Genomic DNA, 16,436 nt, shown 5'->3' on the forward strand with positions numbered 1-16,436 from the left:
TAATACCAATCCCCAAAGCCATCTCTAAGTATAATACAAAGCTCTATAAAAGTTAGCCATTGTTGGCCGGGCACGGTGGCTCATGCCTGTAATCCCAGCACTTTGGGAGGCAGAGGTGGGCAGATCACTAGGTCAGGAGATAGAGACTATCCTGGCTAACATGGTGAAACCCTGTTTCTACTAAATATACAAAGTATTAGCGGGCTTGGTGGCGGGCACCTGTAGTCCTAGCTACTCATGAGGCTGAGGCAGGAGAATGGCGTGAACCCAGGAGGCGGAGCAGGAAGTGAGCTGAGATCTTGCCACTACACTCCAGCCTGGGTGACAGAGCGAGACTGCATCTCAAAAAAAAAAAAAAAGAGTTAGCCATTGTTGTGTAATGAACAACTCCAAACCTCAGTGGCTTAAAACAGCAGGCATTTCTTAGCTCATATTCTAGTGTGGCTGGGAAAATCTTTTGTTGTTGGTTCATAAGAGGCATTGTCCATGCATCTGACGTCTGCTGTTGGTCAGCTGGAGACTGGCTTCCTGGACCTTGGCTGGATTCTCTTATATCTGACACCTTGCCTTAGAAAATGAGCATACTGAGGGCCATAGCATCTCTCATTCAAAGGGATGAGAGTCCCTTGTGGATCCCTTTGGCTTGCTTAAATAAAGGTGGTGGAGGTCTAGGAAAATTAACAGAAGAGAGAGAGGCCTCTTAAGGCCTAGGCTCAGACCAGCATACTGTATCAATTAGCCAAAGTACGTACCAAGACCAGCCTTATTTAAGGTAGGGAGGAGGAGCAATAGACATTACTTATAACAAAGCCACATTATAAAAGGACATAGTTGCGGTCATTTTTGGTAACAATCCATCATAGACAGACAACAGGACAAAATATTTTGATGGACAGACTCACTAAGATGCACGTAAATTGGGAATGAAGAACCCTAAAGTAAAGTTAGAGTCTTGTTGCAACCAGAAGAGGAAATGGATGCTGAGAAGATAAAAGGTACCGTGCATGTGGTCCTCAAGGGCCTGAGTCTACTGGGAGGTAGCAGTTTACACCATTGAACAAAGATATATCATTGGGCTGTTTTTATTTAGATCTTCTTATATGAGCTCAATGGGGCCTCTACTTGGAGGGCTCTTTGTTAATCATGGATTAAATCTTAATGAATAACAAGCTTCTTATCCAAGAGGATAAGAAAGCATTCTTAGCAGTGGGTGTTAGTGAGGAAAACTTCTTTATCGTCGACATCTTCATCCTGTTAAAGCTCAGTTAGTATCACTTTGGGCCTTTCTCTGCCCCTTTGGCCCATGCATGGTGAAATGACTTACATGGCTGAGGTGTTGGGAAGGAATCACTGGGGATGCTCTCCTGAAGTAACCCTCTATGTCTTCAGAGCTGCAAGAAGGAGAGGCTTGCCCAAGTCCCGCACTGACCGAGTTTGGTAGATAGGTCTCTCTGGGTCCAGAGTTTAGAATAATTGAGTCGGCTAGACTAACCTACTGAGGATGTGTCTTCCATCTTGGCCTCCATCTGTATTAAATGCCATGTGTGGCTTTCAAATTTTTGGTTTTATTTATTTACTTGCTCACAATCCAGGTAGAGAGGGGATTATGCTTTTGTGGGTCCCCTTGGCAATCCCAACAGAAGGAAGTAATGTGAGCAAAGTAGCAGCAGCATAAAACAATTTGGGACATTATAGGAATTCTCTGGCTCACATGCCAGACTGGAGGTGGGGAATGGGTCTAATGTTAGAAGGCATGTGGTGGCCAGATAAAGAAAACCATACTGAACACTGCCATACTGAACACTGGGCGTTCTACACTGAAGGCAATATATGAGAGGTCTTGTAAGTTGTTGTTGTCATTTATAGCAGGTGACGGACATGAAGAAAATGTCAGTATCTTGGAAAATCCACTCAGATACCATTGTTGATTATGTTCTGCCAGAGTTTCAAACACAGTGCAATGGAGCCAAGTCCAAGCAAATACCACCTAATAGATTCAAACATGTGTACTCCACAGGATTCAAACAAGCAAATGAAACCAAGCAGCCAAGGAAAAGAGAAAAGCACTAAAGGGAGGCAGAGAGGTAAAATGAGAGTTTCCAGTAGTACGGGTGATTTCACTGTCCTGCCTTACCAATTATATTGGATTTAGTTTGGCTACTAAATCACAGATCCAAAGGGACAGCATATGCTCAATACCAACTTCAATCTGAAATTGTTCTTCTCTGAATCTAATCCATTGATCACACAGGTTTGATGATTTGCCCCAAAATCTCATATTTTAATTTTCAGTGTCATTTTCAGCTGATAAAATTAGCTCTGCTTCTAATGTTTCTTATTTATATTCTACAGGCCAGGCTTGAGAGGAAGGTATCATCCTTAACTCCATCTGCTTCCTCTCTCCCCTAATTATATTAGTTACCTAGTTACTTGTTCGTTATGTCTTAGCAGAGCCCTTATTACACTTCCATTTTGGTAGAATACATTATTAATCAGGCCAGTTCTCTGCTCAAAAGTTGTCATTCAACAAGGATGTAGAAGAATTGAAATAGAAGAACTCTGAAATATTTTTTGTTCCAATATTTCATGCTTCCTCTTATTGAACATGTCTTATGTATCCAAGCTTGGATTGGGTGGTTGGGAGATGCCAGATTGGAGGACTTAGTCTCAAGTAAACACTAGATTTGCTCCAAGCCACTGCCATTCTTGCCTCTGTTTATGCAATATTTTCCACTGCTATTGCCATCTGTCTGCTAAACCCTATAGTTTCAGAAAGACACAAATCATCTCTTGTAGTGGAATTTCCCATGATTTTCTGTTCAGAACAAAAGTTGGCAGTATGGCCTACAGGTTGGCCTCCGTTTTTTTATACATTTATTAGAACAGAGCCATGCCTCTCACGCCTGTAATCCCAGCACTTTGGGAGGCCAAGGCGGGTGGATCGCGAAGTCAGGAGATCGAGACCATCCTGGCTAACAAAGGGAAATCCCGTCTCTACTAAAAACAGAAAAAAATAGCAGGGTGTGGTGGCGGGCGCCTGTAGTCCCAGCTACTTGGGAGGCTGAGGCAGGAGAATGGCTTGAACCCGGGAGGCAGAGCAGGAAATGAGCTGAGATCATGCCACTGCACTCCAGCCTGGGCAACAGAGCGAGACTCTGTCTCAAAAGAAAAAACAAAAAACAAAAAACAAAACAAAACAAAAAAGCAGAGCCATACCCATCATCTACATTTACATATTGTCTATGGCTGTTTTCATGCCACAGTGGCAGAATTGAGTGGTTGGAACCCTAGCCCTACCTCTCACAAAGCTGAAAATATTTACTCTCTAGACATTTACAAGAAAAGTTTGTTGACTCGTGATTTGGTATATTAACCACATAGTGCTTGGCTTTAACCTCCCCTAATAATAAATAATGGCTATTAACAATAGTCACCACTGATGGGATAGGAAGATTGAGAACTTAGATAACAGGCTGAATCCTCTTTTAACATTACAGCATTTGATGTTCATGCCATATCTGGGGAGTAGATACGGGATTCACATATTACTGATAAATAAATAAAGGGCTAGACGTGTTCGAGAAACTAACCCATACTAATACTAAGTAGCAGAAGTAGGATTTGAACTTGTATTTTTCTGATCCTGAAGTCTGTACTCTGACCTGCTCTCCAGCGAATTGTGTGTATCTCTTCTCTCCTGGGCTGAATTTTAATGTTCTCTTTGTACAGGGTTTAGCATAGTATCTTATGTATGGAATGCGATCATCGTGTTTAATCACTAACTGAATGTACAGCTACATTCATGCATGCAGGAGAAAATAGGTAGCAAGGGAATCATTTAAAACTATCAGCTGTTTCTTGGTACTCTGAATGTAATCAGGGAAATGGAGAGTTCTTGCTTTTTTAAATTTTTTTTTTATTTTTAATAATCTAAGCTTCTTGAAGGCAGAGATGCATATCTTCATTGAAGCAACCAAAAAATAAGTCGTATCTGGGCTTAGAGAATGCCTAAGAAGTAGAATCTAGAAACTAAGTTTTCTAGTTATGCTTCAGCTGCAAATTAAGTGTTATCTTGAGCAAAGCGCTTATCTCTCTGAGTCCACTTATTAATTTAAATGTCAAGAGAATTTTATTTGTTGCTTTTCAAGGTTTTGTGACAAAGCCTATTCACATCTAGGAATTTATGAGCATGACTATAATATGACTTTTAGTATATTTATTACAGAATCATGAGATCGCAAGCCAGAGAGGGGAAAGGAAGAGTTCTAACTTTTATAAAGTGCCTGCTATGTTCGGGCACAGGTCTGGGTGTATTTCAGGTAGTCCTGTGAGGAAGGTGCTATCATGATTAGAATTCAGGGAAGGTTCAGAGGGGTTCACAGCATTTCCTAAATCAAGCACAACATGAGTGGTCTAGCAGGGATTCCCACCCAGTTCAGATCATGACACACCATGTGCTGTTCCCACGATGTCAAGGTTTGATACACCGTGCCACACCACCACATGTGGCACTAAATGAGGCTGGAGTTCGTTCTGTTGTTTGCAGCTCAAGGTAATTGATCTGAAAGTGTTGGAAAAAGTTAAAAGTGCAACAGAAGCATAAAGCATTTTTAGAGTGAGTCTTCAATTTTCAGATTTTCTGAATCACAGGCTGCCTGATATTGAATTATATTGTGTTAAGTAATGAATCTTATCAATTCTCTTAAACACAATACTTCATTTTTTCTTCCTCTTACCACCGCCAGCCTGTGAGCCTGGGCCTTCGTGGTTTGTGTCTTTTAGAGCAGGCCACTAGAGTCTCTGTCCAATCCTATAAACAAACCTTCAAACTTTTCCAAAGTAATCTTTATATTTATCAAAGCTGATTATGTTATGCCCAAATTAGGGAAAAAGTTAAATGATTAATTTAGCACTTAGTTCATATCCTTGAAAATAACAAAGCATTTTATTTCATTACATTCTCTGCTGATACAAATGTATATGGTGTATATATACATATATATACACACACACATACATATGAACATGCAGCACAATATATGTCATATAAAAACATAGACACTAACAAAAATCAGTAATAATAGTGTATGTGTTAATATTTCATCATTTCTGTTCTTCTGTATTAGTTCAATTAACTCTCCCTCACTAGCCTGTGAAGCAGTACTGATCCATATTTTATAGACAAGGAATAGAGGTTCAGGAAAGTTAAAAGGCTTGCCAACTATAACTAACCTTTGCTGACGTTATTATGCCCAGGCATGCTTCCAAATATTTTATATATGTCAGCCCATTGCATCTTCATGGGGGTGAAGCCAGATGGGAGTACAGGCTCTTCAGACCAAATTCTATCACCTTCCTTCACACATTCCACCTTTCTGTGTGAGGTCCTGACCTGTCATTTCCGTCCTGCTTTGTTTCTCTTGGGATTGCTTATTTTGTGGGATATTTTGTCTTATAATCAAAAGAGAATATAGTATAAAGAATGTAGCATGGGCAACAATTACACGGTGCTTTATAGGTTACCAATCAACTTCGCCGGAAATGTTTCATGTTTTCCTTTTCCTTACAGTAACCCAAGGATATGATTATCTTTACACTTAAATTTTACAAATTAAAACAAACAATAAAACAGAAGTTCAAGAAAGCCTTATATATCCTTAGTACTAGTCCACATGTTTTCTCTTCTTATTGCTATTACTCTCTGTCTACACTCTGTGAATGACCAATTATTTGTCCTGTCTCAATATTCTTTGCCAATTTTAAAAGCTTATCGGGTAAAAGAGAAGATACTAGTCAGTCCAAATAGAGTAAGCATTTAACCTACTTCCTCTTCACTTCCACCTTGGTGTTATACTAGCAGACAACACAGGTTTCCAGGGCTGAAATTAGGGAGATTAGATTTTATGATGATGAAAATCTCTCTCTGGAGGGTAGCATTTTACCTCGTGTGCAATGAAAGTCTGTTCTGACAGTTCCAATTATGAGAAACACTCCACCACTAACAGTTTGACCGTGACTCACCTCCAAGGGTTTCTGTCTGCAACATCCGTCCAGTTTGCCTTTTCTTTTTTAAATCACGATTTTAATTTTACATGGAGGATGCTTATATAAAGACTCACACACCTCTGTTTTATCAGGGAACCATTTAAAACAAGCGTGTGATTTGGGATGCAGAAAATACTTCAGCCTCCAAAACTTTTCTAAACAGATTCTGGTCTTGTGTATCATTTCTGCGGTGCAGTAATAGGGCTAAGAGCTGAATTTTATGCTCTCAGTAACGGAGAACACTAGTAAACAATGTGCTTATATTCTTAAACCATGGGCCTAGCAGAATAATGTATCCTTTCTTTTAATATGCAGATTTTTTTACTCAGGTTTTTAGAGAGGCCTTGATCTGCAGTCCCTCATCAAGTTCAAGAGTTAGTTCTCCAGGATAATATTCCTCTCCCTTTATGACCACCATGATTTATACATTACCTTTGTCATACGGTATATTCTCTGAGGTTTTCTCAATGAGCTCCCTGAAGCGAGCATAAATTATCTTCTTAATATTTGAGAAATATTGCAGTTTTATGCAGTTCCTTAAGAACTCTGACCCTTTTTAAAGCTAATCCTAAATAAATTTTATTTCTAACCTCACTGTTTTACATACCAAAATTCATTGCAGCAGTGCAGTTACTTTTATGCTAGACCTTATATTAGAGGTTGATATGGTTTGGCTCTGTGTCCTCATCCAAATCTCATCTTGAATTGTAGTTCCCTGTCATAATCTCCACATGTTATGGCAGAGACCCAGTGAGAGGTGGTTAAGTCATGGGGGTGGTTAGTCTCATGCTGTTCTCATGATAGTGAGTGACTTCTCACGAGATCTGATGGTTTCATAAAAGTCTTTTTCCTCTTTTGCTCAGCACTTCTCCTTCCAGCCACTATGTGAAGAAAGATGTGTTTGCTTCCACTTCTGCCATGATTGTAAGTCTTTTGAGGCCTCTGCAGCCATGCTAAACTTTGAGTCAATTAAAACTCTTTCCTTTATAAATTGCCCAGTCTTGGGTATGTCTTTATTAGCAACATGAGAATGGACTGATACAGTAAATTGGCACCAATAGAGTAGAATGCTGCTATAAAAATAACCAAAAATGTGGAAGCTACTGGAACTGGGTAACAGGCAGAGGTTGGAAGAGTTTAGAGGTCTCAGAAGAAGACACGAAAATGTGGGAGAGTTTGGAACTTCCCAGAGACTTGGAGGGCTCAGGAGACAGGAAAATGTGGAAAAGTTTGGAACTTCCTGGAAACTTGTTGAATGACTCTGACCAAAATGCTGATAGTGATAAGGAAAATGAAGTCCAGGCTAAGGTAGTCTCAGATGGAGATGAAAAACTTCTTGGGAACTGGAGTAAAGGTGACTCTTGCTATGCAAAGAAACTAGTGGCATCTGTCCTAGAGATCTGTGGAACTTTGAACTTGAGAGAGATGATTTAGGGTATCTAGCAGAAGAAATTTCTAAGCCACAAAGCATTGAAGAGGACACAGAATATAAAAGTTTGGAAAATTTGTAGCCTGACAATGTGATATAAAGGAAAACTCCATTTTCTGGGGATAAATTCAAACCTGTTGGAGAAATTTGCATAAGTAACAAGAAGCCAGAGTTAATCACCAAGAAACTGGGGAAAATTTCTCCAGGGCATGTCAAAGACCTTCACAGCAGCCCCTCCCATCACAGGCCCAGAGGTTTAAGAGGGAAAAATGGTTTCTTGAGCTGGGCCCAGGGCCTTGCTGCTGTATGCAGCCTCAGGACTTGGTACTCTGCTTTTCAGCTGTTCCAGCCATGGCTACATGGGGCCATGGTACAGCTCAGGCTGTTGTTTCAGAGAATGCAAGCCCCAAGCTTTGGCAGCTTCCACGTGGTGTTGAGTCTGCGGGTGCAAAGAAGTCAAGAGTTGAGGATTGGTAACCTCTACCTGGATTTCACCATACACCTAGGATGTATAGAAATGCCGGGATGTTCAGGCAGAAGTTTGCTGCAGAGCTGGAGCCCTCATAGAGAACCTCTGCTAGGAAAGTGCAGAAGGGAAATGTGGGGTCGGGCCCCCCACACAGTCCCCAATGGGGCAGTGCCTAGTAGAGCTGTGAGGAGAGGTCCACTGTCCTCCAAGTCCCAGAAAGGCAGATCCATTGACAGCTTGCACTGTGTGCCTGGGAAAACTGCAGGCACTCAATGCCAGCCCATGAAAGCAGCCAGGAAGAGGGCTATACTCCTCAAAGCCACAGGAAGGAGAAGCTCAGAATCATGGGAACCCAACTGTTGCATCAGCATGCCCTGATGTGAAACATGGAGTCAAAGAAGATCATTTTGGATCTTTAAGGTTTAATGACTGCCCTAATGGATTTGGACTTGCATGGGGCCTTTAGCCCCTTTGTTGTGGCCAATTTCTCTTATTTCAAAAGGGTGTATTTACCAAATGCCTGTACCCCCATTGTATCTAGGAACTAACTAACTTGTTTTGATTTTATTCGTTTATAGGTGGAAGGGAATTGCCTTGTCTAAAACGAAAATTTGGCCTTTGACTTTTGGGTTAATGCTGGAATTAGTTAAGACTTTGGGGACTGTTGGAAGGGCTTGATTGTGTTTTGAAATGTGAGGGCATGAGGTTTGGAAGGGGTCAGGGGCAGAATGATATGGTTTGGCTCTGTGTTCCCGCCCAAACTCACCTTGAATTGTGGTTCCTATAATCCCTATGTGTCATGGGAGGGACCCAGTAGCAGGTAATTGAATCGTGGGGATGATTACCCTCATGCTGTTCTCATGATAGTGAGTGAGAACAAGATCAGATTGTTTTATAAGGGACTTTTCCTCCTTTTGCTTATTCTTCTCCTTCCTGCCACCATGTGAAGAAGGATGTGTTTGATTCTTCTCCTGCCATAAGTGTAAGTTTCCAGAGGTCTCCCTATTCCTGAGGAACTGAGAGTCAATTACTCCTCTTTTCTTTATAAATTACCCAGTCTCAGGCAGTTCTTTATAGCAGCATGAGCATGAACTAATACCAAGGTTATGTGACTACCGGTGTGATACATGAGTACAGAGACTGTGTCTTATTCATTTCAAAATCCCCAGCACTTTAACTCAGCTATACCTCAATCTAGAATCATACAGTCTCTAATTAGTGAGATTTCTTAGGATCATCTCCTAGATCAGCCTCTAACTACTATTTGACCTTGGAAATGTGTCTTAACCTTTCTGAGTCTCAATTTCTGCATCTGTAAAAAAGGGCTACTAATGGCACTTACACATTTTTGTGGCAGATTAAATAAAACTGAGTTAATTTATTTCATTTTAAGTGTAGAACACTGTGAATGACACAAAGCAATTGTATAAAAATAGTAGTTATTATTATTAGACATGGAGTCTACTAAAAGTTTACTAAATTAATCTTGAATACAGTTGGACTATACATAATTCTGTAAACAGGATTTTCTGTTACTATAAAATTATAGAGAAGTCACTGTGATGTAGTGAAAATAATAAATGTATGTATTATCAGACATCCTGACTTTGAGTCACTGCTCTCTGACTTATTAGTGGGCAAGTTTTCCCATCACTCTGAGGTTTGTGGACGTTCAACGGTAATCATGGATAGTACTAATAATTACTGCCTGAGTTTGTCATGAGGACTGTATCCATGGATACATTCTCCAGGGCAGAGATTTTCAAATTTTAAATCCAAAAGCTTTTATTCAAAGGACTTTTCTTCTCAAAGAGAGCCCAAAGAATAAGCAAAGAAAACAAATAACAACAGAGCTGAAGTTATGGGCTTGAATCAGGGGTAAATGAGAGAGACCCCAGGTTGGTCTGATCCCACCCATCCCACACTTTACCCCATTCCCTTCCCAGCAACTAGACAGTTAGAAAAGCATTTCTCCAGGAGAAGGAAACTGTGAACCAATAAAAAATTATCATGCCACAAGGCATGAGTATGCTGGAAAATTTCTCCTGTCTCTCTTTTTGTGGTTGCAAATATTTCTACCATGCATCATACTCTTCCTGGAGTTGGGAAGAGGATCTAGTGATCCTAATTAGGGAGGCTTTTGGGAAGACCAAGGCTTTTACAGAGCTCCAGGGTAACCAGACTTTGCACCAGTAAGCACTGTTTAGGCTACAGATGGTGGTGAAGAAAATGTGGAAAATTGGCATCTGGCAGTTACTGAACTGAGAACAACCCACAAGATTAGGATTTTTGTGGTGGAGTCCTGGTATCATGAAAGTAATCTCTGTTTATCAAGCTCTATTTGATTGGCTTTTCCGAAAATGACTAGTTTCACTGATAGTTAACACATTTGATTGTCAAGGAAGATAAAATAAAATAATATTAAAATTGAGAACTTCCAGGACCGATTTGTTTGAAAATCTTTGTTTTACAAATAGAGATGTTAACACCCAGGGAATTAAGGGACTTTTCCAATTATCATATACAGCAAAGTGACGGATCAATCTGAGTGTGCCGTGGGGACATTAGTCAGAAAAACTCTGTTGTTATTAAGATGGTGGAGTGATATCTCTGGGTGACTTTCATGCCTTTAGTGTGGATGACAAGGAAGAGAAAACACACATATTTACATTTGAAAGAGGTTCAATCAGAGCTAGACAGATAGATAGACAGATGGATAAATAGATTGATGAATGTATAGATAGATAAATAGATGGATAAGTACATAGATAGGTAGGTAAATAGATGGATAGATAGAGGATGGATAGACAGATGGATAGATAGATGATAGATGAAGAGGTAGATGGATAGATAGATAAATGGAGAGATGACAGATGAATGCTTAATATCTTTGACAGACTCCAATGTGTCAGGTGATGTTCTAAGTGCCTTATGCATCATATTTTATTTACTTTTCACAACAGCCCTATGAAATTATGTTATATCATTATCTTCATTTTTCAGATGAAGAAATTGAGGCACTGAGAAGTTAGCTATTTTGCTTAAGGTCACCCAGCTAGTATAGCAGAGTTGAATGAAACTTGGGAAATCTGACTCCACACCCCTGATATCTAACTACTTTGCCATCCTACTGAGGAGAGAAATCCTAAACCCTCCAGAGTTGGCTTGGGACATAGGGAGAGGGTGGGACATTATACATTGTCCCTTGGTGTGATGAGCTGATCCCAAGGTATCACCTCCAAGCTGTAACCACCAGTCTGGAGCTTACAGTCCTACACAGTCACCCTCTTCCTTTTACCCCTCCTGCCACACACACATCACCACAGTCTTGAGTCCCTCTGGACCTCAGTTTCTACCTTTCTTCCTTTGGAGATGTCTGCTTTTCCCCAAATCATTCTTCTAGCTCATTCTTGCTTAGGTTGTGAGTTGCAACTATTCCCCCTTCACTTGTTTCCCTGGCTAGATTAGGTAAGATAGAAGTCAGAGCCTCAGGGCTGTCCTCATCCAGTGCCAAGAGTACAAGTGACAGCTGACTTTTCAGTTTCCAGATGATGTTGGAACCCATCTGGATGGCAACTCCGTCTCTATGCTGGTGTCTTGCCTGGGAGGCGAAGGTCACATGGGGAAGGTGAGTGAGTTGCCATGCTTAAGAGAGTTGTATCTTAGGGGCCTGGGAAGGCTGGCTGAGATGGAGCCTGACAAAACAATTTTCCCTCATGGTAGGAAGATGATACTTGCCCAGGAAACACTGGTAGAGAAACATTCTGGTTTTCAGCTTTAGCCCTGGCATATCAATATGACCACATTTATATGGAGGTGACACATTTCTGTAGCCAGCTGAAGTCCCCGCAGCTTTATTGGCATAGCCTCCCCATATCTTTGTCTGTGCTGCTAGCCCTAGAATTTTCCACTATGTCCATTAAGTGACTTTCCACCATGATTTATGCCCCTCCCCCCAAAACAGACAATTACAAAACTGTGCCATGACTGCTACAATAGGGTGCTGTTGCGGTACTTTGGGATTATAAAATAGTATTTAAGGTTGGAGTCAGCAAAGACTTTTTGAGACTAGGAATCCTTAGCATTTAAAAATCCTGCTGAGTTTCTCATACATGCCCCACACTATTGTACCTTAAGCTCTTGTAAGTTTGGTTCTCAGCTCTTGTGACTATTCCTGGATCTCCCCTGATTTTGTGCCTGTGCCTGCTAGCTGCTCCTGTTTGTGCCTGTTTGTCAGTGGTATAGCTCAAGAGTTTGCTGCTTCCCATAGGCTCAGGAGAGAGCAGCCTCTCACTTCCTGATAAGCCATGTGTGGCGTCTCCTCCTCTGTTTCCCTGGCTCTGCAGCTCTCCCCATTTCTCTTTATCTTGATGTTAACAAAAAGAGTCAAACTCTGTAAAATATTCTGAGCCAAATACGAGTGACCATGGCCTGTGACACAGCCCTCAGGAGGTCCTGAGAACATGTGCCCAAGGTGCAGCTTGGTTTTATACATTTTAGGGATGCATGAAACATCAATCAAATAAAGAAATACATTGGTTTGGTCCAGACAGGTGAGACAAATGAAAGTGGGGGCTTCCAGGCTATAAGTAAACGTAAACATTTTCTGGTTGACAGTTGGTTGAGTTTGTCTAAAGACCTGGGATTGATAGAAAGGAAATGTTCAGGTTAAGATGAAAGATTATGGAGACCATGGTTTGTTTGAAGTCTTATAGTGGTTGCTTTAAGAGACAATATATGACAAGTGTTTCCTATTCAGATCTTTAAAAGATGCTATACTTTCAGTTAATTTTTTTAGAATTGGGAGGGCCTGGAAGAAAAAGATCTAGCTGTGTTAATAGACATTCTTTACAGATGCAAATTTTCCCCCCACAAAGGACAACTTTGCAGGACCATTTTAAGATATGGCAAATACACATGTTTTGGGGTAAAATATTTTAATTTTCTTCCTTTTCTTGTAATGTTGTGCTAGAGTCAGGTTGGAAAGTCAAGTCACGATATACAAGTTAAATAAAATCCATCTGATGAGAATTTATGGTTTGTAGGGCCTGACTTTCCAGACCCATTAGATAGAAATTTGGGCAAGATAAAAAAAATCAGAGCTTAGTCCTCACTGGTCTTACAGACCTTCTTTCTACAGGCCTCATTCTGTACCACCCAGCACTCCCTTCATGAGGCAGCCTGCTGCAAGGAGTGAAGCTGTTTGCATTTTTAGTAGAGACGGGGTTCCACCGTGTTGGCCACGATGGTCTCCATCTCTCGACCTCATGATCCGCCCGCCTCAGCCTCCGAAAGTGCTGGGATTACAGGGTGAGCCACCGCGCCCGGCCGTGTTCTACTTTTTCTATATTTTTATTGAGGCGTGGGACAGCAGCAGTGTGTGTGTGTGTGTGTGTGTGCATGCACATGTATGTCTACACTGGAGAGATGAGATTAAATAGTGAAGGTAAGGTCATATTTTTTAAAAAATTAAAATAAATATTTGCATACTTGCTATAGCAGAAAACAGTTTGCACTTATATTTGCAGATGGGTCATTCTGGATTTATTTAGAAAAACTGGGAAACATCCTCCCCTGGAGAAAAGATTCCAAAGATTTGTTGCACACATAAGCCTATTAGACTAAATATTGACAGCAGCCTCCTACATGTAGAGTACTTTAAAGTGTCAAGAATCATGCAAACACACCATGTAATCAGTGCAAGACGTTCTTGTTTTAACTTTTAGGGTCAGGCTGCCTACATTTTAGGTCATGCAGACTTAAGCTTAGTCTAGAAACTAGTTATACGCATTGCATCCCGGTTTTTCCTTTTTAAGTAGAAGTTAAAGCATTAGGAACATTTCCAGAACAATGCCAATAGGCCAGACAGAGCCTGCACTCAAGAATTATTTGATCAACAAATGTGCTGATCCTATGAATTAGGCATTTTTTTGGGCACTGGACATGGAGATTTTAAGAAATACACATGCATCCTTACCTTAAGGAATAGGCAGTTCAATGAGCTAGTTTTAAATTTAGATGCATAGTCTCTTTGGGTTAAAAAAAGCATTCAGAATTAGAGTTAATAATAGGTTCTGTTACTTATCGGTGCTACCTACTTAGGAAATAAATTAACTTTTCTGAGCTTCTCTCTTCATCTTTCAAATGTGGATTAAAATGCTTATTTCCTGAGATTGTTATGAATACAAAATGAGACAATGCTGTGTAAAGCACATGATAAAATATCCAAAATATACAGGATGTACTTTTCCTTAAAATATTGCTTTAGTTTCCATTCTTCACCACCCAATCACTGATATTCACTTATATACACCCCCCCCACACACACACATACAAATATGTTCTCTCAATATACAATTTGGTAGAATTGTCACACAAAACAATTTTTACAATGAATATATTTCCTGAAATCAAATGGTAAACATTTAAACTGCAATTATGAAGCAACTAAGAGTGCATTCTCTTTCTAATTTTGGCAACCTGCTATGACTGGAAAGATCTGGAAGAAAAAAAGTAAGATTTTCCAACAACCAAGTAGGTTAATGCTGGAAGATGGCATTCTGCTCCTAGAAGACTATGGTATTTGCTAATGTCCCAAACTACCTGAGATCTCTGTGGTCATCTACCTTTAACTTGGATAGAAGTCTTCGAGAACAGGAAAATGTCTTTACCAGCATAATAGCTCAAGTTTCTGGAGAACTGGCTTCGACAGTTGGCCTCTTCTGAGAACTTGTACAAGTTGGCCGTCTTCTCTCAGATTCACTCTCCTCTGTAGTAAGAGGCGACCAGTGATGCCTCCCTTGCAGGCTTGTTCTGAGGATCCAATGAACACTAGAATAAAAAAAACCTGAGAGCAAAGACTGCCTCTGTCCAGCTCGTAGCTTTATTTTCTTCCTTGGTTTATTATTCATGAATCATCGTCTGTTGTATAACTCAATTGCCAAAGCCCCATCAGTGTGGGTCAACAAAATACAGTTACATGTCTATTAAATACCCAAATTAGAGTGGCTTTAAACCTCTACTTACTCACATAGCACAACATCAGCTTTTTTCTTCCCCAAATATCTAACCTGTGTGGCTTAGGGGTCAGTTACTGGATCCTGTGTTCTTACTTAAAACTACCAGCAGAAAGAGAAGTGAATGCCCTTGGTGTTTATGTTTGCAGCCACCAACCCCACAGACAGTCCCTCCTTCTACTCTTGTTGCACCAGGGCCACCGTCTCACAGCTGGTATTGACCATCTGCTGAAGTTCTAAAACCCACAGCAATGTGCGTCCCACTGAGCTGTTGGCTGTGATACCTCAGGTGCCTTCCTTTCTGTTCCTCCTGCCCCACCTCCCAGGCCATGGCAGGGAGACAGTTCTTCTTTTAGGGTGCTGCTTAGCCATCTTATTTAGGTCTCCAGACACTTCTTCGATGGGACAATGTTTTAGATTTGTACAATCTAACCATTTCCCCCCAAGAGCCGCATTCACAGTGCCTGAGTTCGGATCTGGACAGCTTTTAGTAATGGCTGCATATTAGGGAGGCATCCAGCACTCACTGCCCATCTCTGCCCCATGGTCTTCCCTTGGACCCTTCTCTTGGAGACTCCTCTTAGTACTGCCCAGTCCTTCCTGTGTCCTGGGTCAGAGTCACTGTAGTCTATCAGACCTTTTATAACTTTGAACTTCAAAGGAAGGTAGATGAAGTTCTGATTCTTTTCTTCCCTCTGTGCCCTTCTAACCATATGTAAATCTTTGGAATCCAGGAGGTGTATGATGTGCATCCCTGTTCTATGTTCTTTGGGAAATAATCTGAGCCCCAAAAGCCAGTGGACACATTGGATGTTAGATGAGGGCACTTCCTCTTGAAACCAGCTCAGAAGCAGCCAGATTTCCCTGATCCAAGCCTCTCTCAACTTTCTAAGGCTAAAGTATTTGAGTAGGGATTGGAGAATAAACAAACCACCATGCAGAAGCAGGTTGGAAAGCATTATGCGCAGACGGACGGTACAAAGATGAAAACTCATGCTGCATTTGGAATGCAGCAGGTATTTCATCGAGTGCAGAATGTAAGGTGAGCAGTGGGGCCATTAGCAGATGAGGTTGAAAATGTACCGGACTCTGTAGAACTCAGAAAGACTGTGAATGCTATATTAGGGAATTGGGAGTTTATCCAATGGCTATTGGGGCCACTGTTAGAGATTACTTAGCACACGGCAATGGTGCTGGGTTAATCAGCTCAGGCCAGGCATTTCTAGCGTGTAAGAATTTGGAGTCAAAGGCCTTTGTAGTTCCAGACCCGTACACATGCGTACCCTGCAAACAGTGCAGGCGAAAGGACATCTTATGTAACAGGATGGCACCACATCCACGTGGGCTGAGATTGTCATGCGCTTCTCCTTTACACAGATCCTTTTCTTCAATCTTTCTTTCTTTCTTTCTTTCTTTCTTTCTTTCTTTCTTTCTTTCTTTCTTTCTTTCTTTCTTTCTTTCTTTCTTTCTTTCTTTC

Source organism: Mandrillus leucophaeus, unplaced genomic scaffold (assembly GCF_000951045.1).
Source record: "Mandrillus leucophaeus isolate KB7577 unplaced genomic scaffold, Mleu.le_1.0 Scaffold317, whole genome shotgun sequence".
Lineage (NCBI taxonomy): Eukaryota > Metazoa > Chordata > Mammalia > Primates > Cercopithecidae > Mandrillus > Mandrillus leucophaeus.